The sequence below is a fragment of the Trichomycterus rosablanca genome, chromosome 4 (assembly GCF_030014385.1).
Source record: "Trichomycterus rosablanca isolate fTriRos1 chromosome 4, fTriRos1.hap1, whole genome shotgun sequence".
Classification (NCBI taxonomy): domain Eukaryota; kingdom Metazoa; phylum Chordata; class Actinopteri; order Siluriformes; family Trichomycteridae; genus Trichomycterus; species Trichomycterus rosablanca.
The window spans coordinates 28,074,410-28,099,158 of NC_085991.1; the positions used below are offsets into that span (position 1 = coordinate 28,074,410).

The 24,749-nt window shown below is 35.3% G+C and overlaps 1 protein-coding gene across 1 annotated transcript in view; it reads left to right on the forward strand.

The window, feature by feature from the left end:
* The window catches only part of rpl34 (ribosomal protein L34), a 116,816-nt gene that overhangs the window by 5,589 nt on the left and 86,478 nt on the right, over positions 1 to 24,749 (forward strand). The window lies entirely within an intron of this gene.

Consider the following 24,749-nt stretch of genomic DNA (forward strand, 5'->3'; position numbering starts at 1 on the left):
GTTTGCATGTTCTCCCCGTGTCTTCATGGGTTTCCTCCGGGAGCTCTGGTTTCCTCCCAAAGTTCAAAGACATGCAAGTGAGGTGACTTGGAGATACAAAATTGTCCGTGACTGAGTTTGATATTAAACTTGTGAACTGTTGAATCTTGTATAATGAGTAACTACCTAGTCATGAATGTAACCAAAAGTGTGTAAAACATGATGTTAAAATCCTAATAAATAATTAATTCATAATAAATAAGCTACATTAATTAAAACTATACTAATGTATTAAAACACAGCCCCACTTCATTTGTGTGTGTATATATTGATTAGATAGATAGATAGATAGATAGATAGATAGATAGATAGATAGATAGATAGATAGATAGAGAGTATTTCAGATTACAATGTTGTTGTTTAACAGTTCTGTTTACCTGGAACTGTATCGTTGCTGTAAAAACATTTTATTTGTTGTTTCCAGGAACTGGTTACCCTGTACTTTGCATATGGATGCAGACTAATCTATAAAATATTTGTATGTGTTTTTCATACTAAGGTACTAAAGTGGAGTAAGGTAAAGCAAGGAGAAGTAAAAAAAAAATGTTCTGTTTAAAGTCACTATAAGCCACCCAAATACATTTCAATTAGTGATTTCAGAAGTTTAGAACTTTGGTGGCCATCATACTTAAAGGACACATAAACAAAGTGAGGGCATAAGTGAACATTAATTTGTATTGGGATTCTTATATGTTTACGTAAAACAGGACTGTGACTACACTACTTTTAATAATTTAAAAAATCCTAAACATGGTTTGATTTAATTAATGTCTACAGGTCCTGGATGCTTAAATTGTCAAATGATTTGTATGAATGAAATGGTTTATACATTAATAAATACTTTTTAGTAGTCTCAAACTTACCATGTAACCTTTTGGTATTATGCTCTTCTGGCTTTTGTGGAGGGTGGTTTGAGTATTTCAGATTACAACTGTATTCTTTTTAATTGCCCTTGATTTGCCCTTGATTTGACTAAACTATATGTCCACATGCTAGTGGCCATATAGTTACTCTCTAGATCAGTGGTGGGCAAACTACGGCCCGCGGGCCACATGCGGCCCGTTAGGCTGTTTAATCCGGCCCACTGAGTATTTACAAAACTGTCCTAAAACCGCATTAATTTAAATCTTTTTCCTGCACTAAACTTGCGTTTTAATTGATTCCACTAGATGGCGCACGCCAGGCGGTTATGTTATGAAATATATAACGTGTCTCACACCGTCATAGGAACATGGATTCTGCTGTAGAACCATGTTTTAGGCAAACCAACATCCATAAAGAACATCATGTAATCATGTAACCATAGTGCAACAACATTTTTACATAATTCGAACCTAGGGCGGAAAAACATGAGCCACGCGCTCTGCCCACTGCGCTACTCAAACAGCAGTGTAATGAACAGGCTGTTACGCTGATATTCCTGCGCATACATGGCGTTACTGAGACTAAACGTGAACACTAAGAATAAAAACCAAACGCTTTCTAATTCCCACGGTAGCAGCAGTTTCCTTCTGTTTCATACAGATCGTCCCGTCTCTGTCTCATCTGCTGCATTTCTCTACCATTGATAAAAAATACGGAATAAAGTGCGTCCCATATCAGTTCAATACGGAACGCAGCCTTTAGTTTCCAAATAAGGAAGGATTCCGTATTTTACGGGACAGTTGGCAACCCTTCTATCACCCCAGCATGATCAAACCACTTGACTGGTTTAAAATGTTACACATAAACCATTAACTTATGTTGAAAGTGCTGCTTTAAAGGCTGAATTGGTTTTGTTTAGACGGCGATACACCAAGTGGAAACAAAGATAAAAAAATTTTTTTTAAAAAGCATTAAAAAAAATCACATTCATGCATGTGTAAATGTGCACATAAAAGGATGAGTCTGGTGTTTCATTTATATTCAAAAATTCATCCTTTAATCACAAAAATAAAGGTTTAAATGTGAACTTATATTAGTTCCAAACCCCCGCACCCACCCGGCCCGTCTGTCAATTTTTAAAACCCAGTGTGGCCCTTGAGCCGAAAAGTTTGCCCACCCCTGCTCTAGATCAACATATTAACATTCAATGGTGTGTCTTTTGCATCTCTGTATACTGTCATTATGTCTGGCCTGTTGCTTTTTTAGCAGTCTCTGCTATCTGGGCAGAAGAGGAGTATTTTCTCCAGCAAAATGCTTCATGGGAGTCAGCTAGGCAACACTGTCAGGTCTGTTACAAAGATTTAACAACAGTCACTCTGGCAAATGCGCAGCACCTCACCCAGCTCATCAACAAGAACCATACTTTAGATTTTTGGATAGGCCTCCGCCAGAACTTCAACGGTTCTGTGCCTTGGTCTCAATGGACCAACGGTGCACCTGTTGTCTACCAAAACTGGTATCCTGGTCATCCTGTTCTGAAGAAAAAGCCAGTACCAACTCCAACTCCAGCTCCAACTCCAACGCCATGTCCAAAGCCAACTTCTACAAGCGCAAATAATGATCTAGCACAGTGTCCAGAGGAAATCCTTGCTTGTCTAAATTTAACAGACTACACAACACAAGACACAACTATTATGACCAGTTTTGCTACAACATTTGGTACCAGCTTGCCTACCACTGTGCTTACCAGCACGCCTACCACCATTCCTTTGAGTACAGTCAGTAATGAACTAGAGCCTGAATATATCGAGGATTCCTGTGTGGCCCTGCTCAACTTTGGCATGTGGAAAGAAAAAGACTGCAGTACAGTCCTGCCCTTCATCTGCTATGATGGTAAGAACTGCAGTTTTTCTGTTTAAGTCTATAGCTGACTAATTTTCCCTGGTAATAAATGACTAGTGAAGCAATGCTCTCACAGAGAAACCATAGACTCTTGACTGATTTGAAGTTCAATTGTATTTTTAGTGAGTGAAGGAAATGCATGCATTAATACAGTCAGCTTTAGAATTGTTAGCTTGCATTGATTGCATTGAAAAAAAAAAAAAAAGCTCAAACAAAAAGACAAATATTACAATTTTTTTTGTAATTAATTTGAATTTTTAAGTTATTGTCTCTCCTGCATTTATTAGTTTGGATAACCTTTCCTAACATAACAGCTTTGAGTGTTCCACTGTACTGCTTGATAAAACTGTAGAATCTGTGAGCACACTTCAAAACAGAAGCTCTCAAAGAGCTTTTTTATTACTTTAATAGCTTTTATAGTAGACTGACCCCTCAGATGTAAGGATTGGGATGGCAAAAGTAAATATTTGATTTTGTGAATATTGAAACATTGTGTGTGAATTTGGACACATTTTAGATTATTATCTAATCATTACCTAGTTTTTGCTTCTTGGCAGAGAGCAAGATTTTTTATTTAAACTCACATAGTATGTCATAGAGTACACAATGACATGTATTCCAAAATGTTTTTTTTTAAAAAAAGAAATCATTTAAAATCATTTGCAGTAATATGGCCTAATTATAGCATACTTAGCAGTGGGGGTTGGCAATTTTTTTGTCTAGAAGCAATTTTAAGGTTTTTATGGCATGTCTACAATATTTTGTTGCTGTTGAGGAGGTGTCTTATTGTATAGTTTATATCAGAATACATCTGTGTAGTGTGAAAGCCACACCGACTTAAAAGACTCCCGATTACAAGAGATCCAGTTGTGTAGTGTGAGCTGTACAGCGACCTGACCTGGAAAGTCATGTTGTGTGAACTTGGCATTAAAGGGCAGTTGAAGATGTGATGAGGCTTAATGCGTAAGCACATTTGACATTTTTGCAGTTCTCCAGTTGCACCTCTATTTAAAAATAGCAGCATATTCTAACACAAGTAAAGCCAAGCAATCAGAATTGTCCTAATTTTCCACAGTAAAATGCTGCAGTGCAAATAAATGCAGCGAAGTTAAAGAGGAAACAACAGAGTTTTTATTTGGCTCTGGCACACACATTTCTTTCTTTATACTTCCTGCTTGTGATTTTGCTTGGCCCTAAACAACCTGGAAGTTATTATTATCATTATCAAAACTTTGTCCAGTTACCAAAATTGTTTTGATCATTTTATTAAATTTTTAAAATTCTGCATTAAATTGTCTACAGATCGATTTTATGGGGATGTGTATATTTCCAATGTGACACTAAAGGATGGTACTCTTCGCTGGAGCAGGCCACCAGGCCAGAACATCAGTCTTTACAAAGTAAAGATTAGTTGGGAAAAATCTGCTAGTGAGAGTAACTGCACTATACAGAACCCTGTGGCAGGAATGAACTCTACAGGACAAGCATCAGTTATGTGTAGCAGAGAGGAAGAGCTAAATGACCCACTAGAAAATGAGAGCATCTTGAATAAAACTATTAAAGATCTGGTGCCAGGATGGCTCTATAAGGGGCAGGTAGTCCCAGTGAGATGTGGTCGGACGCTCAACCCTCAGAATTTCTCCTTTTACACATGTGAGTAAAAAGCTAATATTCTTTTAAAGAGTTGAATACAACCCCAAATCAGAAAAGGTTTGGGACAGCATGGATAATGAAAATAAAAAAAAATCTTACATTTACTTTGACTTTTATTTGATCACAGACAGTATAAACAAAATGCCAAGCCATTCAAGATACCAGAAAAATATTTTACAGAGACACTAATATGAAAGACCTCTTCGAACGCAATAACCTAATCCTAATTTTTTGAATTACCTAAAGATTAAAAGCCAAATATAGTACATTAACTTTTACTTAGCTTAAACTTGGTTTTGAACCCACCTCTAATGCCATGTACATAGCCTAATTGAGCTGGAATGGCAATAAACACAAACAAAGACAATATAAACCTGAGATATTTCATGTTTTGTCTGTTCAATTTTATTTCATTTATTAATAAACATCCATTCCTGCACTTCAGGCCTGCAACACATTCCAAAAAAAGTTGGGGCAGTAAAGCATTTATCACTTTGTAATGTTGCCATTCCTTTTCACCACACTTAAAAGTCTTTTTGGCACCGATGATACTAAGTGATTTAATGTTTCAGCCTTTATTTTGTCCCATTCTTCCTGCAAACACGTCTTAAGATGTGCAACAGTACGGGGTCATCGTTGTCACTTTTTTCGTTTCAGAATTCTCCACACATGGCACCCTTGCACCCTTGGACTTTATGCACAGAAATTCCTTCCGATTCCTTGAATGGTTTAATGATATTATGCACTGTAGAGGAAGTCCCTTCATAGTTGTTTTTCTGACTGATTACCATTAGTTATATTTTTATTAAAGTGATCTCTCTTAAAAATGCTCCCAGTCACAAGACATAAGGGATTATTGAATAGTTTGATGATTATGACAATGATGTATACAGTCTTTGTATACATAATATGCAAAAATTGAAGTTTTGTTCTCTCCTTACTAGGAGACATTTAAATTTATCATTTGGTGGTATGTTTTTGAAATAAGAATAAATGTGTCACAACTTTACAGTTGTTATCTCAGCTTAGATTTATATCATACATTCCTGCTGCTTCTGGGATTTGATATTTTCTAATCAATGAATATATTTTCTTTACTGTGTAGCTTGTATATGAAAACCATGGGCAGACATATGTATACAGATAACTCTTTTACTGTCTTTCTTTTAGTGCCAGAGAACATCAGCAATGTGAGGATAGTAAATATGACAACAAATGCAGTTATCCTGAACTGGAGCCTATATGCAGGAGGGTATGACTCAGTAGCTGTGACTTACGGATCAAATAAAACAATTTGCCATACTGAACCATGCAGTATAACTGATCTTGAACCAGGACAGCTATACCGTTTTGAAGTGAGGGCTGTGGTAAACGAGACTCTCTTTGGAGGACCAGGCATCATTGAGGCTTACACCAGTAAGTGACATCTCTAAAATCAGTTAAATTCCAGTTATGCATTTACCCTATTAAATGATAAAACATTTATTTAAAGAGTTTGCATTCACAATTGAGAAAAAATGGGCAACATTCCTAAAACATGGACAACATGTACAAATCAAATGAAGTTCTTCTGTTTTTCATTAACTCTCACATTTAGTTTGAGGTCCCTGAAATCTCAAAACCTCTTTAACAGCTCACAAAATATCCTTAGCCTTTTTAAAATCAGCTTGATACTTCATGAGGTCACCTGCTTTTATGTAAACTGCAAATAAACAATATTTTTATGTTCATTTTGTGTTCCAAACACCCCCTAATTTATACACTTCTGGTTGATGTCTCAGAGACCCCAAGTACATGATTAAAGGCAATACAATTTCATATGGTTTTTAGTTTTTGTTTGGTGTTAAGGGTACCACTGACTCCTTTACACACACACACACACACACACCACAAAATCTCCCACCCCTTTCTTTCTCTGGTTCATTTTATAAATTTGGTTACTTTAAATTCAGTGTAATGTTATTTTACCCACACAAAACTGGTGTCTCTGCGGGACCCCAAAGAACAAGGCAGTGAAGTTGATGTCAACAGAACAAAAGGGTTAAACTTACAATAAACACATTCTCCAATAGTTAAATCACACATAGTTTAGTAATTTCAATGTCATTATTGAATACACTGAATAAACATTTACAGTCTGTATTGGAAAAGGTTGGTTAAATGTTGTATTTAATAACAGATTTAACATATATGGCGGCACAACATTCCTGTTTTCTTGTACTCACTTTTGAGTCATGACAGAGGTTCCTTGGTTATATGAGTACAAACATTAATCTACATCTGTTTTACCACCACTTTATCCTGGACCGCGATGGGTCTGATTCATCGGGTGAAAGGCAGGAAACATTCCGGACAGGTCTCCAGTCCACGCACGCACGCACGCACACACACACACACACGTCATATACAGATAGTCTTTGTATGCATCCCTTCAATCTGAACATTATGATTTAATACAGAAAAAAGCATATGATGCCCATAAATGTGCACATAATCGTGGCACCAAATGCCTGACTCTTTCCTGGACTCTTTTAGGGTTGAGTCTCAACATACAAATAGTTCAGATACAATGTTTCTGATCAGTCATTGCTCATGTTTGCTCATCATTTCATACAAATCTACAAATGATTGGCATAAATCAAAATAGAATCTTCACATGGAACCCCAATATTGAAGGTTAGTTTTAATGCATTGTCTACCTGTCCAACCTCATTTTGCAGAGCCTTCTGTGGTTAAGAATCTTATTTCTTACAACAACAAAAGTGACATGATAAAAGCTTTGTGGAGTTCATCTGATCATAACAGCACTTACTACAGCTATAAAGTTTTTCTAATGAAGAATGAGACGGAAGAAGTCTATCATAATTTTTCAAGCAGTCTTACTGTAGAAGTGTCTGGCTTAGAATCAGGTACTGGGTACACCCTGATAGTATCAGCACTGGTAAACAGCTCAGTGGAAGGAGAAGCATTCAGTATCACTGCCTACACTAGTGAGTCAGAAACAACCTCTCATTTGTATCTTTTTCCATGTTTTTCATATTGTTTTCTCATTTAAACCTGTACAAGTCAGCCATCCTGTCAGTATCTGTGTGTTTAATTAATTCTCTTTTTCTTCAATGTGTAGCACCAATGACTGTGGAAAATCTTTCTCTGAGCAGTACAGAAATAAACATCACTGCAAACTGGAACAAGCCAAATGGCAGTTATACTTGGTTTGTTCTTGAACTCTTTAGCAACTCTAATGGGAGCAAACATGTAGAAATCGCAGTAAATGTAACTTCTTTAAACCACATATTTCGGAATCTGAAATCTGCAGAATTGTACAGCGTTACTGTTGCCACTTTTGTGAATGAAAAAGTGCCTCGAAGCCAGTTAGCCACTGCATCAATTTATACCTGTAAGTTTGCCTTTTTCATAAATCCAAATAATAAAGTTATAAAATGGTACTGTTGGCAACAGCAGAGCGTGAGGTCTGGGGGTTTTAATCCAATGCTGAGTTAAAAAATACAGCAGGTTTGTGGATGTGAACAAGGCCATTAGGACTACAGATAGTGCGCCTTTGGTGCCAGTCTCAAGCCTGAATAAAGAGGAAATGTTGAGTCAGGACAGGCATCCTGCATTAAAACAGTGTGGACAAATGGTCTGCTGTGGCGACCCCTAATGGGAGCAGTCGATTTTCCACCATCTAATTTCTGTTCTTACAAAACATTCATTTATTCATTGTCTGTTTTACCACTGCTTTATGCTATTCAGGATCGCAGTGGTTCCAATTCAACCCGGACAGGTTGCCAGTCCATCACAGGGCAAACGCACACACTCATACCTAGGGCAGTATTTAGTAGCTCCAATTGGCATTACTTCATGTTTTTTCACACAGAATGGACCCAGATTGCTCTACTTGAAAATCAAACCCAGGACATTCTTGCTGTGATGTGAAATCTTACAAAAACAACTAAATTAAATTTTACTTTAATAAAAAATTAGTTGACGTACATAATTTAAATCTATTTTATGCTTGGTCATACTGTAGTTAAATAAATGTCTAACCTGCTGGTTTTTTTTTATTTGTTTTCAGTACCTAATCCACCTGGTAAAGCAACTGTAACATTCAAGAACCGTACTGATATACAATTATGTTGGGATGTCCCATCAAATTCAGATGGCGTCTTGAATATAATCTACAAAGTAACTTACTCTTCCAAGTTTTGGAATACTACTAACATCTCTAAAGTAACAAAAAATGCTATCAATATTACTGGATTAAACTCTGGAACAAAATATGACTTTTTAATCACTGTTTTGGCTAATACATCTGAGAGTCTTCCCTCAGAAATTAGTGTAATAACAGGTAAGGTATTATTTTTACATTCAGAGCTCAAGTTCTGGTGTGGGCACTTGTGTGGTTGAGGGAAAAGTCACATGTAGCATAGAAGACAACAGGTGGCTGTGCTATAACGGGGATGGTACTGGTGGCAATGGTTCTACAATATGGGCAGTTACTTCGTTTACTTTTATTGACCCAAATGTGGTTAGTTTCAAGTGCATTTACTAACTTTGTACTGAACTGCTTGAAGTACTGTGACTTAACATTATTGTTGATGGTACACAGCTGCAGGAACCTGTGGTTCTTTTCTGTTCCTATAAGCATTTTTCTCCCACCACTCAGTCATCCACTGAATTTAAAATATATATGACCGATCTTATTGGGATGTTTTTGATAGTTTGGCAAAAGTCCAAAGTCTATTTCTGTCCTGGGATTGGTTTTGGGCTGGCTGTGACCCTTACCAAGACAACTTGGGTAGAGAAAATAAATGAATGAAAATATATTTTAATATGTCCTTTTCTGAACCATTGCTGCAGGTTTTTGTGTACCAACACAAATAATGAATAGTTCAACCAGCGTGTAACCAGTAACGCTGTCAAGAATCCAGCCTGTATGTGCTTCTGCTGGAGCTTCTGTGCTCCTTCGTGCCACACCCCTCTCTCTTGGCGCACTCTCGGTCTCCTGCCATGTCCCCTTAGTATGATTGGTTCCCTTGGCTAATTAGCTCCAGCAGCCCCTCATCTGAGGGTAATTAAGAGACTATTTTGGATTTGATCTGGTTTGCCTTGCTTGTGCTATTGCACGCTGTTTAGATTTTGATTTGATTAAATTTGCATTTGCCTTTGCTCCTGTCCAGACATCCCAAGTTGCAAAAACTCATTTCAGGGAGGTACCCCTGGAGCCGGACCTCGACCCCGACCCGACCCCCCCAAGCCCAAAAAAAACCCTACTAATTACTAAGCTAACTGTTCGCGTCACAAACACATTAATGTGTACTACATAGTGCACTAGATAGTGTGAAAGATAATAGATTTATGTTCCCTACATAGTGCATTAGTTTGTATATTAGAAAATAATTTATGTTCCTTACTTACTGCACTAGATAGTGTATTAGATAATAGTTCCACAAAGTTGAATCTGAGCTGGGGGTATTAAACACCAGCTCAGACTGAAGAAGTCATTCGGATTGAGTGACGAATCTCTACAACAAACTTGTGACCAGATGAACTGATTCAACTTTGTGGATTTGTGTACCTGGATTATTGAGCGTGCATCAACAGGTACTAGATAATAGACTTATGTTTCTTACATAATGCTTTAGGTAGCGTATTAGTTAATGGATTTTGGTTCCCTACATAGTGCACTAAATTGTATATCAGATAACGGATTTATGTTCCCTACATTGTGCACTAGATAGTATTTTAGATATGAATTTATGTTTCCTACATAGTGCACTAGATAGTGAATAAGACAATTGGTTTATGTTCCCTACACAGTGCACTAGATAGTGTATTAGATAACATTCATGTTCACTACATAGTGCACTAGAAAGTATAACTAGATGATGATTTGTGTTCCTTACATAGTGCACTAGATAGTGTATTACATAATTAATTATGTTCCCTACATAGTGCACTAAATTGTATATCAGATAACGGATTTATGTTCCCTACGTAGTGCACTAGACAGTATATTAGACAACTGATTTATGTTCCCTACACAGTGCGCTAGATTGTATATCAGATAACGGATTTAATACGCGTGCGCTTGTGTGTGCGCTCCTGGCCGCTCGTTCAAGATTTAGGGAGATTTTATCTGACTTGCGGGCATCAGGGAGCCGCTATGTATATGTGGGAGACTCCCGGAACTTCCGGGAGACTTGGGATGTCTGAGCCTGTCTGTTTATTCCCGTCTATTTCTCGTTTAGCTTAGGGTTAGGTTTCTAGTATGTTTAGATTAAATTTATTAGCATTTAGCTTTGTTTGTTTGTTTAGCATTGTTAGCTTTAGCATTTAGCTTTGTTCATGATTAGTTAGCATTTACCTTAGTATAGGTTACATGTGTTTGTATCGGTCTTGTCTTGTATATTCCGTCTGTCCGCCCCCTTGTCCCGTCATAGACTGTAAAGTGTTACAAACACCAAGATGACATTGTCACTGAACTCTAACAAAGCAGTAAAAAAACCATGCCCATATCAAGGTTAACTGTTAGTATAAGTGTTCTGTTCTATTTATTTTTAGTTCACAGAAAAGGTGATGTACACTGCCCTGCCAGTTAAGTTTTGATTTATGAAAATCTTGATTTTGATTATGATTATCATTTTTAATGGATGCTTTGCAAGCATCTGGCATTCCAAACATGTTATTTGTTTTTCATGTAGTATATTACAGGAGGCATATTTTCATGCATTGAGTGGACACATACTTGCCCCAAATCCACTTCAATATTGTTTTGCCTGTATACTTCAGGTCTTTGTCATTGTGCCAAGCTTGTTTTATGTCAAAATTATTAAGGCCACTGTTGTCCTAGGAACACTCAGTCTTATATATTGTTTTATATTCCTGCACTGATCTTTGTCTTAACACAGTGGTTTGGTTTATGTCCTGACAATGAAGTGTAAATTTTGGGCCCTTATAGTTGTAGATGTGTGTCTTTTCAAACTATGTCCAATCAGTTCAGATTGACCCCAATTTGGAGTGATGCAGCAAAAGGTCTAGATTTGTTTGTGAATAAAAGATTTAAGTATTTTTTTCTATTTTGATTACTTTTTGAAAAGCTCCAATGGCATGTTTTCACATTGTCTTAAAATCTAAATCAAATACACAACAAAATAAAAAGTGCAAAAATGTAATAGTTTCTGAATCCAGTGTATATATAAAGATGGCATAAAATATAAGTTCCAGTACTGTTGCAAAGTACTAATAAAATAATAATAATAATACTAAAAACCACAATGATAATAATAATACCAAATAATCTTGTGCAAATATACTGCTCACAAAAATTAGGGGATATTTCCAAATGAGTATGAAACGATAAAAAAAAAGAAGCATTTGATTTTTTTTTTTTATTAAACAAGAACATCAGAAAAGCAAAGGACAAGTCAAAGAAAGTTGTTCGATTATACAAATGAGATGCAAACTCAATTATTGTGATTGAGTAGCAAGTGACATATTGGTGGGGGTGAACAGAAGCATGTCAAACTGGTCAAGAGTGCCACACATTGACTGTTCAGTAGGGTGTATGGTCACCCAACACTGCCAAAACACACTGACAGCGATGGGGCATGGACAGAATCAGATTGTCCAGCAGTTCTTGTGAGATCCTTGCCTTTTTTATAGTGCATTTTCACCAATGAAATAAAAGGTTTGCATAATCGAACAACTTTCTTTGACTTTTCGTTTGCTTTTCTGATGTTCTTGTTTTAAAAAAAAAATCAAATGCTTCTTTTTTTTTTATCACTTCATATTCATTTTGAAATATCCCCTAATTTTTGTGAGCAGTGTAGTATCTAGTTTTATTATAGTACAAAGGACAAATCAAGCCAGTAGGCAAATGAAAATTTTTGGCCATAATTTAGCTTATGTTTAAATGTTTAAAATCCCCAAAACACCTAACTCAGAGTGAAGTATGGAGCCTCATAATATAGGGCTGCTCCTCTGCAAACAGTAGTGGGGCATTATATGTACCAGAAGAAAACATGAACAGAACAGTGAGAAGAATTTTATCTTGTTGGCCAAAAAACTAAATCATGACACCTTTGTAGTAAAGTGAATATGGTGAAACTATGTATTCACAATTTATGATCTCAGATCATTTAACATTCTGTATAAGGATGATTATATATACAAAAATATTCAACATCCCAGTTAGAGAACCCAGTTAGAGTTGAAATCTGAAATAAACAGTTAATGTCTGAAAATCTGATTTAAAGCATTTCTGTGCTAATTTGCAGTCACTGCTGCTCAAGGTGGCTCAACAAGTTATTAAGTTAGGGAGCAATTACTTTTTATGTTAGAAATTGTTTAATCCTGTGTACATATCTTAACTGTAGTCCTTGTCTTTATACATTTCAGCTTCCAAGGGTAAAAATTTAACCCTTACAATGCTGTGCAGCTCTGCAACTACTCTTCTTTGCATGAACTCTACAACCAAGACGAGCTTTCAAAAATCGGTAGGTGACGATTCAAACCAACTATGTAATACAGAGACATTGTTGTTTTAATTATTCAGCTTCAGCATTTTTGTGTTTTACATCTGCTAAAAGCATTTCTCTAATTTATATTTTGTCTTTATGTTCTGTTAAACAGTATAAATATATTAATCACTGACAGCAGGATTAAAGGGTTCTTCAATAGGATATTTATTTGGCTCTGTCAGAAGTAATATGTTATCTTAATGCAGAGAATGCAGATGGTTTTTTAAAAGAAACATATAAGGTATTAATGGATACAAGTACAACTATGATTTAGGCATAAATGTTATGTCGTAGGGTGTAGCAAAACCATTTTACATATTAATCTTATCCTAAAAACCTGCTGTGTGTATGCAATTTTAATGCCATTTATATCACCGATGGTGTGTGATGATTTGCTTTGTAATAAAAATGCATGTCCTTCGGGGAATCTAGAAAGTTATATAAATGTACTGTAAAACAAAACGTATATTTGTAACTATATGCATCTTTATAATGGTTTAACCAAAATGATCTTTGTTTTCTTGTGTTACAGCTGAATGATGCAATTTATCAAAAATATGGTGATACTATTGCTTGGAATCTCAGCAAGAAGATTGTGTGATACAGAAAAAATATACCCAAAACATGGTCCTTCTTGTGTTCAAACTTATGCTTGAACAATGCATGTTTTAATGACTTTGTTATACTTAAATATAAAGGCATTATTATGTGCTAACCTTCTGAGAACATACACTTATCTTCTATACACAGAAATATAGATAAAGTAGTATAGATGTGTTCATTTAAATAATTAATCTAATTTAATTAAGATTTCTGAATTAATTTGTGAAAAAAAGTGACGTTGGATTTTGCAAGAAGTAATATTGTACATTGATTTTACAGTCCAGAGAGACATCAAATTTGTACTTGTTTTCTGTTGTTAAATAACATTTTCTAATCATTTATCAATAAACATATATTAATGTGTAGCAGATAGATATAAATATTTAAATTTTTAAATTTAAATTTGTTTGTCTGTGTAAATGTATACCTGTGAATGTTTGTTTCTGTGCTGAGCATTTTAGTATTTAGGTTTGGTATTTTACCTTTCATCTCAGTTTAGTTTTTCAGTCAAGCTTTTACACACAGATCCCTATTCCATATGGAGTGTCTATGCTATTTTCTGTGTGAATCCCCCACTACTCTTTCCCATAGTAAGATTGCATACCCGACAGCAAGGAGAATCCCCATCCAACCTCCAATATCCCCAACACTGGTGAGAGAGCGTTTTGGACCACTGCATCATCGTCTTTTAGTTATTGATTTTTAATTATTCACAAAAAAAATCTTCATTATGGGGAGTAAGAGACTGAAGTGTAACAATAGAAACATACTCTAGGCGGTGGTGTTTGACAAGTTGAAATAACCTCTGACAATTCATCCCTACTTTTTCACATAACACATCTCAAACTGAGAATTCTTTAATCAGGAACTTTATGTTTGAGTCAGACATTTAAAATACAGTTTCTTAGTTAAGAATCTAATACCACTGAAACAGCAACAAGCATTCACTTCTTGTATAGTAACTGTTTGAGCCATCACTGGTTGCTATTAAACAATACCGTAAGTGTCAGTTATGTAATTCAAATGTTAAGCAGTGTGATTGGGCATGTGTAGCATATTTGTATTTAGATAATTCTGTACATATTCTGCAATGCAAGTTGGGAGTACTAGAGCCCACATTATGATGGACAGAACTAAGCTTGGCCGTATGTTTACTCTATTTCCTATTTTCTATCCTGTGATTCACATGGTTCTTTGACCTTATTTTAATTTGTTCTATGTATGGACAGGTTTTAACACACAGGGTGTCCCTAAAGTCTGGACACATAGGCAAATGCATATTTTCAATACATTTCAATAAATCTTTCAACAACATTTTATTTCATATTAATCAATAACATATTCAATGTGTTTTTCACTGTTTTATGTATGTGTGTGTATTTTAGCAAACATAGTTAATTGTGATATTTCCTATGTGTCCAGACACACCTTTAGGAACACCCTGTACCAAATGATTTCACAAAGCGATGGGTTATTAATTGTTTGTAAAAAATGTTTGAACTAACTGGTCAACAAATTTCTTATACATCTGACTGTTGTTTTAACAATCTAATGTGCTGATGATAATAAAATGAGTCATACAATTACAAGAACATGTACTGTACACCTGAAAAGTGCAATCTCTTATTGCACTTTAAAACTGTGATAATACCCAAGTTACAGGACGTGCTTTGTACTAGATATGAAAACTATTTGCAGGTACTTTGGTCAAAGCATTAAATACAGAGTAACAAAAAGTAAAGCTAAAAATAGAACTTGATTTAACCCTATTAAGAAAGCCTAACACTAAGTTTGGTGACAAAATCTTATTTAAGCCACAATTAATAATGAATTCCAGCTTTATATTGTACATGTAGAGGGTTAGAAAACTGCCTCCATCTGAAGTTTTATTAAAACAGACACCCCCCACTTATTTTTTATTTTGTTTATATTATTTTAATAATCAGAACCATTCTAAAAGCTTTTCAAGCCATTCCTACTTGTTTTACATGGTGTTACACCACTCAACCGCTAGATGGCGCTTCATCCCAGTGAGTCGCACGGAGAAAACACTAAAATTCGAGGTCTGAGCATGCGCAGTTCAGAAATAAACTCGCGCTGGCTTCGAACAAGCTGTTTACTGCTTTGTGTTCTCTATTGACTTCCAGACTTCCAGATACAGTTATTTCTCAGGATACACAGTGCTGCTCAGTCTGTGTATCCCTTGCTGCTGGCCCAGAAACCCCTAGACCTGGCGCCGGCAACATACACTACAAGCTTCTATATTCATTCATTCATTTTCTTTTCCGATTATTTCTGCCAATTAGGGTCGCGGGAGTGCTGGAACCTGTCCCAGCTTTTCGATGGACGCAAGGCACACAATAACACCCTGGACGAGACGCCAGTCCATCGCATTGCAGGCAGACATACACACACACACACACACAAACCTGCAGTCTGAAAGGAAACTTAGGTGAATTTCTTTTATAATTATTTGGCACACTTTTGCGCTTCTTTGTGTTTTAGTGAGCAATTATTTATTGAAGTAATTATTTATTTATATCCTGTGCTACCAGCGTGGTTTGTTAGAGATTCTTGTAATGCACTTTGTATATAATGCACTTTGTATATAATAATGTAATATATAATATAATGTAATATATATATATATATATATATATATATATATATATATATATATATATATACATATATATATATATATATATACTGTATATACTCTATATTACAATATAATATATACGGTATATATATAATATAATATAATGTTGTCTTTTGAGCTCTAGATTTCGTATTCTAACGATTTGTTTTGTACAGATATATTTACATTTACATTTTCAGCATTTAGCAGACGCTTATATCCAAAGTGACTTACACAATGAGCTGAACACGATGAGCAATTGAGGGTGCTTAACTGAGCTATCACTGCCCATATATATATATATATATATGTATATATATATAATTATAAAATTACAAATAAATTATTAATAAAATTAATTAATTATTATTAAAATAAAATTTTTATAAAATATAAAATATTATATTTATATAAGGAAAATATGATAAATAGCAATTAACAATATTTACGAGCAAAAATATATTTTTTATAATATGTTTGGGCTAAATTATATTTACTGTACCCCATGAAAAACGTATAACTATTTTAAAAATAAATTATTATTATTATTATTACTATTGTTTATAATTAATATAATTATTAATTCATTATTAATTGGTTCAAAATACAAACTTCAACAGTTCTCGTCAAGTGAAGGAACGCATGCTTATTTAAAGCCCTTTAAAAGTATAATTATGATTAGTCATACCCGTAAATTAGTGAATATGTTTAATCTGTACAAGCCAAAACATTCTGAGATGAATATAAAGAGAGTGGAAAATCGAGGCGATCGTTGCACCGAATTCTGTGAATGTTTGATAAAGTTGCCTAGTGAGTACGATTATCATGTCGTTAAGTATGTATGTATGTATGTATTTTATACATCTTTGATTGAGGTATTTACTAGTCAAAATCCAATTATGCTGCTCAAAGCTGTCGATAATTCCACTTAGCTACATGTTTGTTTTATTCAGCAGTGCGCAGAGGGAGCACCACTCACCAATCTACAAGCATCACGGTAGAAACAGAAAAGTCTCTCAAATGTGATAACGGAAACAGAAGCAACTTTATGCCTCAGCCAAATACGAAACACACCAAACAGCTCACCAAGAAGAAAACGCGCACCATTTTTTCCAAGAGACAGATCTTTCAGCTGGAGTCCACCTTCGACATGAAGCGTTATCTGAGCAGTGCTGAGCGAGCGTGCCTCGCCAAAACCCTCCAGCTCTCAGAGACCCAAGTCAAAATCTGGTTTCAAAACCGGCGGAATAAACTCAAACGCCAGCTTGCAACTGACTCTGAGGGGTCGTGCACTGTCGAACATTTCAATCCGTACACAGAAGATGGTGGAAATAATATTTTGGGAAGATGTTTGCTACCTCTTCCTTATCCAGTTCTTTACCAGGGAAACACGTCGTCTTACCTGTACCTTTCCAATACTAACAAACATCTCAGCATTTTCGATGGAGAATCGTGACTTCTTGCACCTCATATGTAATGCTAACATTTACAGAAAAGTCAAGTTTGTGATTAGTTACACAAATATTATTTAATAGTTGTTGAGGTGTTTTTAATGCAACATATAAATGTCAAAAGGAACCTTCCATAACACAGATGTCATTTATTGTGAGCTTTATCACGCATGTTCCACAGTCAGTCATAAACATGAAACACATAAAACAGTATATTTTAAAAATGTCTGTAAATTTTCAATAAAATATATGATACTTAATTCAAAAGTTCTGTTTTTAAAATCTTATTAATAATAACCGAAGCCTATTGACATGACGAATGGTCTATGTTTCATGCTACATAAAAGCATTCAATTTCAAATAGCTTCAATTATTAGTATACTGAAACATTTTCTGTTGCCTACAGGTGTTTCGTTATCTGTAAACTGTTGATCTATTTTGTCTATTTTGTTTAAAATAAAATTTGGAATCTATAGTGAAAATACAGAACTAGTTTAAGAGCAACGCAATAGACATCCAACATTATCATGACAACCACTTTACAGATAAATAAATAAATACATATTTGGATAAAACAAATAAATGCGTCTAATATGTTTATAATTGCATATGTTTAACTTGTGTTGATTTTGACTTGTCAGCTCATTCTTAAGTTATCTAACATCAAAATGTTATTACTTTGCTAAGTCATAAGGACGGCAAGCGGACCTCACAAAAACGACTTGAGACAAAACAAATTTAAGTTGTCTGTCATTGTACATGCGTAAAACCATATTTTCTAAACTAAATTATTTTGACATGTTTTACATATATTTTATTGTATTTGATCAATCTTAACATTGATCATATTTTTAATATTTGTTTTAATGAAGAACGCTATGTTTTGTGTGGCTGATTATTTAAATTAATCTTTATTTATTCAAAGATAAAAATGCAATTTACTTTATTAACATATTAACTTATAACAATAACAATAATTATCATGTCATGTTTTAAATGGGCATTTTTAAAGGACAAAAACATGTTTTTTTTTTAAAGCTTATTCAGGGGGCATTGAAAACTAAACACGGGAAAATAATATAATAACCACTCAGCACAGGTCTACAAGTGAGCATGTGAAATTGAAATGCTATTTACTGTGTAATTCTTATACTACTGAACTAGGGATCATAGAACAAACCAAATAAATAAATACATAAAATAAAGCTGCAATTAGTGTGTTTTTGTGTGTTGACATAATAGTTAAAAATGTTGAGACAATGATATTTCTCACGGGCCACTGCTGGCTTTTCTGGGTCACTTATTTATTTTAATGGGAACCTTTTTTCTGTCTGTTCAGAGTAATGCACCTGACCTGGCTAAGTTGGTCCGCTCAGGCCGATTAACCCATGTATGGTTTTTGGGTCTGTGGGACCCGTTTTCAATGTTTACCAAAAGAGAAATGATGCCATTTGTTATTATTTTAAACTCAGACTCCTTGCTGTTGGCTCATTTTGTGTGAAGAACATATAAAATAAGACGTTTTTAATAAGTTCACACTGTACACCCCCAACCCCTATACACATTTATATTACTATTATTAAAAGTGTGTCCCTTTACTCTGTCCTACTACAACATGTCCTGCTGTGAGTGTGTGTGTCTCTGTGTGTGTGTGTGTGAGAGAGACAGACAGACAGACAGACAGAAAGACAGAAAGAGAGACAGGTAGAGAGACAGATGGAAAAAACAGACAGAGGCAGAGACAGACAGGAAGGCAGACAGTCAGAGAGAGAGAGAGACAGACATACAGAGAGACAGATAGAGAAAGACAGACAGACACAGACAGAGAGACAGACAGACACAGCATACATGCATGAAATGAATGTATGCAACACACACAGTAAAGCTGACCCTCATGTGTTGTATAGGCTAGCATGAATAGACTGTGTTCAGTGGGACTGATGTGTAGACTGATACAGATGCTGTGTTTCTTACACTGACAAATGTTTAACATTTCTTAAGGTTCTTTCATTTCAATTTTTCGAAAGTAAACACATTTTTCCAGCCATATTTTGATATTGATTTTTCCTTTTTTATATTTTATCACAACAAATGGATGGCAGTGTAATTTATAAATATGATCTAACATAGGTAAATAGTAAAAGTTAACCAAATATGCTGTCTTTATTGCTTAACAAAACTATGAACACCACACAAGGGTTAAAGACTAAAACTAGTTTTGTGAGGTTAATAATTTCCACCACATTCTCTCTATTAACTGGAACCTGTTATTGACGTTATTGATTAATATATTAATAAACCCCAAATCAGTTGGAACAGTATGAAAACACATTCTTTAACATTTACTTTGACTTTCATTTAATTGTAGACAGTATAAACCAAAGATATTTCATGTTTTGTCTGGTCAACTTTCAATTAATTTCATAAGCATCTGTGCCTGCTTTTCTGGCCTTCAAAAGCATTTAGCACTTTTTAATGTTGTCATTCCTTGTCACAACACTTAAAATATGTTTTGGCCCTGAGGATACCAAGCAATGAAGTGTTGGATGTGTTTTTTTTTGTCCCACTTATTGTACCACACAACATTTTAGAAAACCAATAGTGAGACTTTTTTTGTTCCACCTATATTTATAACATTTTATAAGATGATGAAAATGTGTTCTGTTTGAAATATGAGGAATTCTGATACTTAAGGTTCTTTAAAGTTTACTTTCAATAATATGTTAATAGTTTAAAGTGTGTGGTTGCTTTAGTTGCCAGACTTTCTGGCTCTGCTTGTGATGGGTCTTGGTGGTATATGCGTGCCACGCTATACCGCCCTGCTCTTTGCTCAGGGACCTGAAGGTAAAAATGACCTTCGGGTTGCTGACTGCAGAGTCTTTGTGGAGTCATGTATAAAGTGAAGGAAAATCAATGCATGTCTTCACATAACCAAATGCTTCCATTGCTAGAATTTCATATGCATTTATTTAGCAATATCAATTACCTGTGTACCATATAAACACTTAACAAGATGTTTACTTACCACCTGGCATGTCTACAAAATATATGCATTTGCATCCTTTTTTGCTTTCATGAAGTTCCTTCAGCTTTATTTATATTTAAATAAAGACTCACACCTGACTCACAGGTAATAAAAGGAATTTAATAAGTTATACTATAAAATGCTTATTACATATATTAAGCTTAGATGTTACAACAGTGATACAAGCCAGAAAACCAAGAAGGTATATTGTCATAACATCTACAGTATATACAAATATACAGTGAGATGAAATGTTGTTCCTCCAGGACCATGGTGCAACATATAATAATGTACAGAACAACATAAAGTGCATATACAAAGAGAAATGTGATAGATAAAAAATCTTTCTTTGAGGTACATTGTTTTTAAACATTTCAATAATTTTTTCACGCATTTGTTGACAAACTGGAGATCCTCTGATCATCTTTGTTCATCAAAGACTCAGCCTTTCCTGGATGCTGCTTTTGTACCAAACCATGATTACAATCACCCATTGACATCAGCTGTTTAAAATCACATCATTATTTAGTTTTTTTTCACCTCATTACTAGCCCTAAATTGCCCCTGTTCCAACTGTTTTTGGAATGTGTTGCCAAATAAATCATAATAAATAAAATGATGTCAAATAAAAGTCAAAGTAAGTGTAAGAAACACTGGATTTTTTTATTTGCATTTTTATTTGCATTTTCCATACTGTCCAAACTTTTTCTGATTTGGGGTTGTATATGTTTTTTATTTAAAGTCGAAATGATGTCAACTTATAAAAAATGCTTCTATGTATCAATAAATATTATTTCACCATATTACCATACACATGGTACATATCGCCTTATTAACTTTTAAGGTTGGGGGTTAAACTTTAAAAAAAGGATTGGAGAAACATTATCAATGCATATGCTTCTAGGCAGGTGTACTTCATGATACAAAGTCCTGGTGACCTTGATTTTGGATATCAAAGTGGGTAAAGAAAATAATTGCTTATATTAAAAAAATTCAATAATTGCATGTGTGGTGTAATCCAAGAGAACAGTATGAGCCAAAGAGCTCAGCCCCTAAATTGAAGAGTCCTGGTGGCTTTGTTAAGCTGTAAGGAGCAATCTTGTTCAGGGCCAACTTTCGAAGGAAAGGCTCACTACAAATTAGTCTAAATTTGACTGATTAGACTGATAGTCTGACCAGTATGTGGGAAATTTTTTATTCTTCTAGTAGGACAGGTTTCTTTAAAGGGGACACGTTACTCATCCACAGAGTACTGAATTTTCTTTTTCTAAATCACCCCTAGGTAAAGGTGAATAAATGTGTAAATATTTTCAAAATAAAAAATACTGGACAGTGAAGAGAACTGTCATAAAAGTAAGATTGAATGATCTCAAATGCATGATTATTACAACATTAACAACATCCCATTCATTAGCAGCTGAAACTAAAGAACTGTGTCTTATCTTTCCAAAAGATCTTGAAGTAACCTATTGATATAGGGCCACCTGGAGACCCACCATGATGCAATGCTTCAGTGAGTTTACATCCCAGTGAGTTGACAAGAAATACATCAGTTATGGTTAGACAGTAATTGTTTGAACTCTTTCACAGTTTTACTATGGGCATAAAAACACCTACAATGCAGCATTTAGGTATTGTCATAATTTACACTTGGATATTCTTACATTTAGGATTTTAAAATGTAACCTTGCATGAGATTAAGAAACAACATTGATTAAACAAATAATACAAATGGCATCACCCAACCCCCCCCCCCCCCCCATCCCCGAAAGAAAAGATGAAAAGTAAAATAAATAAAATGATGACAACATAAAATTTAAATGTCAGCGAGTATAAGTGTGTATTCATTAGAATAGATGAATTAGAAATGTGTGTTGAAATTAAATTACTCTGTATTTAAATGGTATGGAGAATTAACTATGGAGAACCAGCTATTTATTTGGTTTTGCTTCACAATGCAAAATAAATTCAACATATTACAATTGTTTGTATTTGTTAAGGTGTTATTTGTCATTTATATAACATTACAATGACTGGACATTAACTAATATTTGCTAATAAAGATAAAACACAAAGCTGTATGCACTACTGGGATTTTTTGCTTATAGAATTACATATAGCTAATGAATTTTGGACAGTTCAAATGAAAAGCTCTGACCTTTTACCACCCTGTGCTGGCTGATCTTTAGGGCTTTTAGTTTTTCTTGCCTTTAGCAAATGTCAACATGGTTCGTGACCACTCAGAGTGCTGAGGGCTGACATTTGACCGGAAACAAATCCCATTGCACCAGTGACACCAATATGCCCAGTGCTTCAAAGCTTTGATGTTTTCAGACCATTGTACATGGTCTGGCAAGAAGTATAAGAAAATCAATAATATGAGTTAGTGGAAACTGATATGAGACTAATGGTGTGGCTCAGCCATGACAAGAATATGAGGTCAAATTCATGTTTGTGCGGCTGATTGTAGACCAGGGGGTCACAGTGTGATAGCTTGGCTGGCCTTAATGGATAACTATTGACTGAATTTGATCACAAATTGTGCTATAACATGTCAGCCTGTAGCTGGGAAGAACTCTTGAGAGTGTGAGGCCTCCTCTCTGAATGACACCACTGTTCATCAGATCAATAGATCAGCATTTTAGAGCAGTCTATTAGTTTGCCCCCTTATTAGAGAACTTGTAAGGTTTGTTGGTCAATGCCATTGTAACATTCTTCATGAAAATATCATATCAGGTGCAAACAAAGTAAGAAGTGTGTGTGTACACCGATCAGCCATATCATTAAAACCACCTCCTTGTTTCTACATTCACTGTCCATTTTATCAGCTTCACTTACCATATAGAAGCACTTTGTAGTTCTACAATTACTGACTGTAGTCCATCTGTTTCTCTGCATGCTTTGTTAACCCCCTTTCATGCTGTTCTTCAATGGTCAGGACTCTCACAGGACCACCACAGAGCAGGTATTATTTGGGTGGTGGATCATTCTCAGCACTGCAGTGACACTGACATGGTGGTGGTGTGTTAGAGTGTGTTGTGCTGTTATGAGTGGATCAGACACAGCAGCACTGATGGAGTTTTTAAACACCTCACTGTCACTGGTGAACTGTCAACAGCGCCCCGTGGGCAGCTTCCTGTGACCACTTATGAAGGTCTAAAAGATGACCAACGCAAACAGCAGCAATAGATGAGCAATCGTCTTTGACTTTACATCTACAGGGTGGACCAACTAGATAGGAGTGTCTAATAGAGTGGACAGTGAGTGGACACGGTATTTAAAAACTCCAGCAGCGCTGCTGTGTCTGATCCACTCATACCAGCACAACACACACTAACACACCACCACCATGTCAGTGTCACTGCAGTGCTGAGAATGATCCACCACCTAAATAATACCTGCTCTGTGGTGGTCCTGACCATTGAAGAACAGAGTGAAAGCAGGCTAAAAAAGTGTGTAGAGAAACAGATGGACTACAGTCAGTAATTGTAGAACTACAAAGTGCTCCTATATGGTAAGTTGAGCTGATTAAATGGACAGTGAGTGTAGAAACAAGGAGGTGGTTTTAATGTTATGGCTTATCGATGTATATACAGTATATATATATATATACAGTGTATCACAAAAGTGAGTACACCCCTCACATTTCTGCAGATATTTAAGTATATCTTTTCATGGGACAACACTGACAAAATGACACTTTGACACAATGAAAAGTAGTCTGTGTGCAGCTTATATAACAGTGTAAATTTATTCCTCCCTCAAAATAACTCAATATACAGCCATTAATGTCTAAACCACCGGCAACAAAAGCGAGTACACCCCTTAGTGAAAGTTCCTGAAGTGTCAATATTTTGTGTGGCCACCATTATTTCCCAGAACTGCCTTAACTCTCCTGGGCATGGAGTTTACCAGAGCTTCACAGGTTGCCACTGGAATGCTTTTCCACTCCTCCATGACGACATCACGGAGCTGGCGGATATTTGAGACTTTGCGCTCCTCCACCTTCCGCTTGAGGATGCCCCAAAGATGTTCTATTGGGTTTAGGT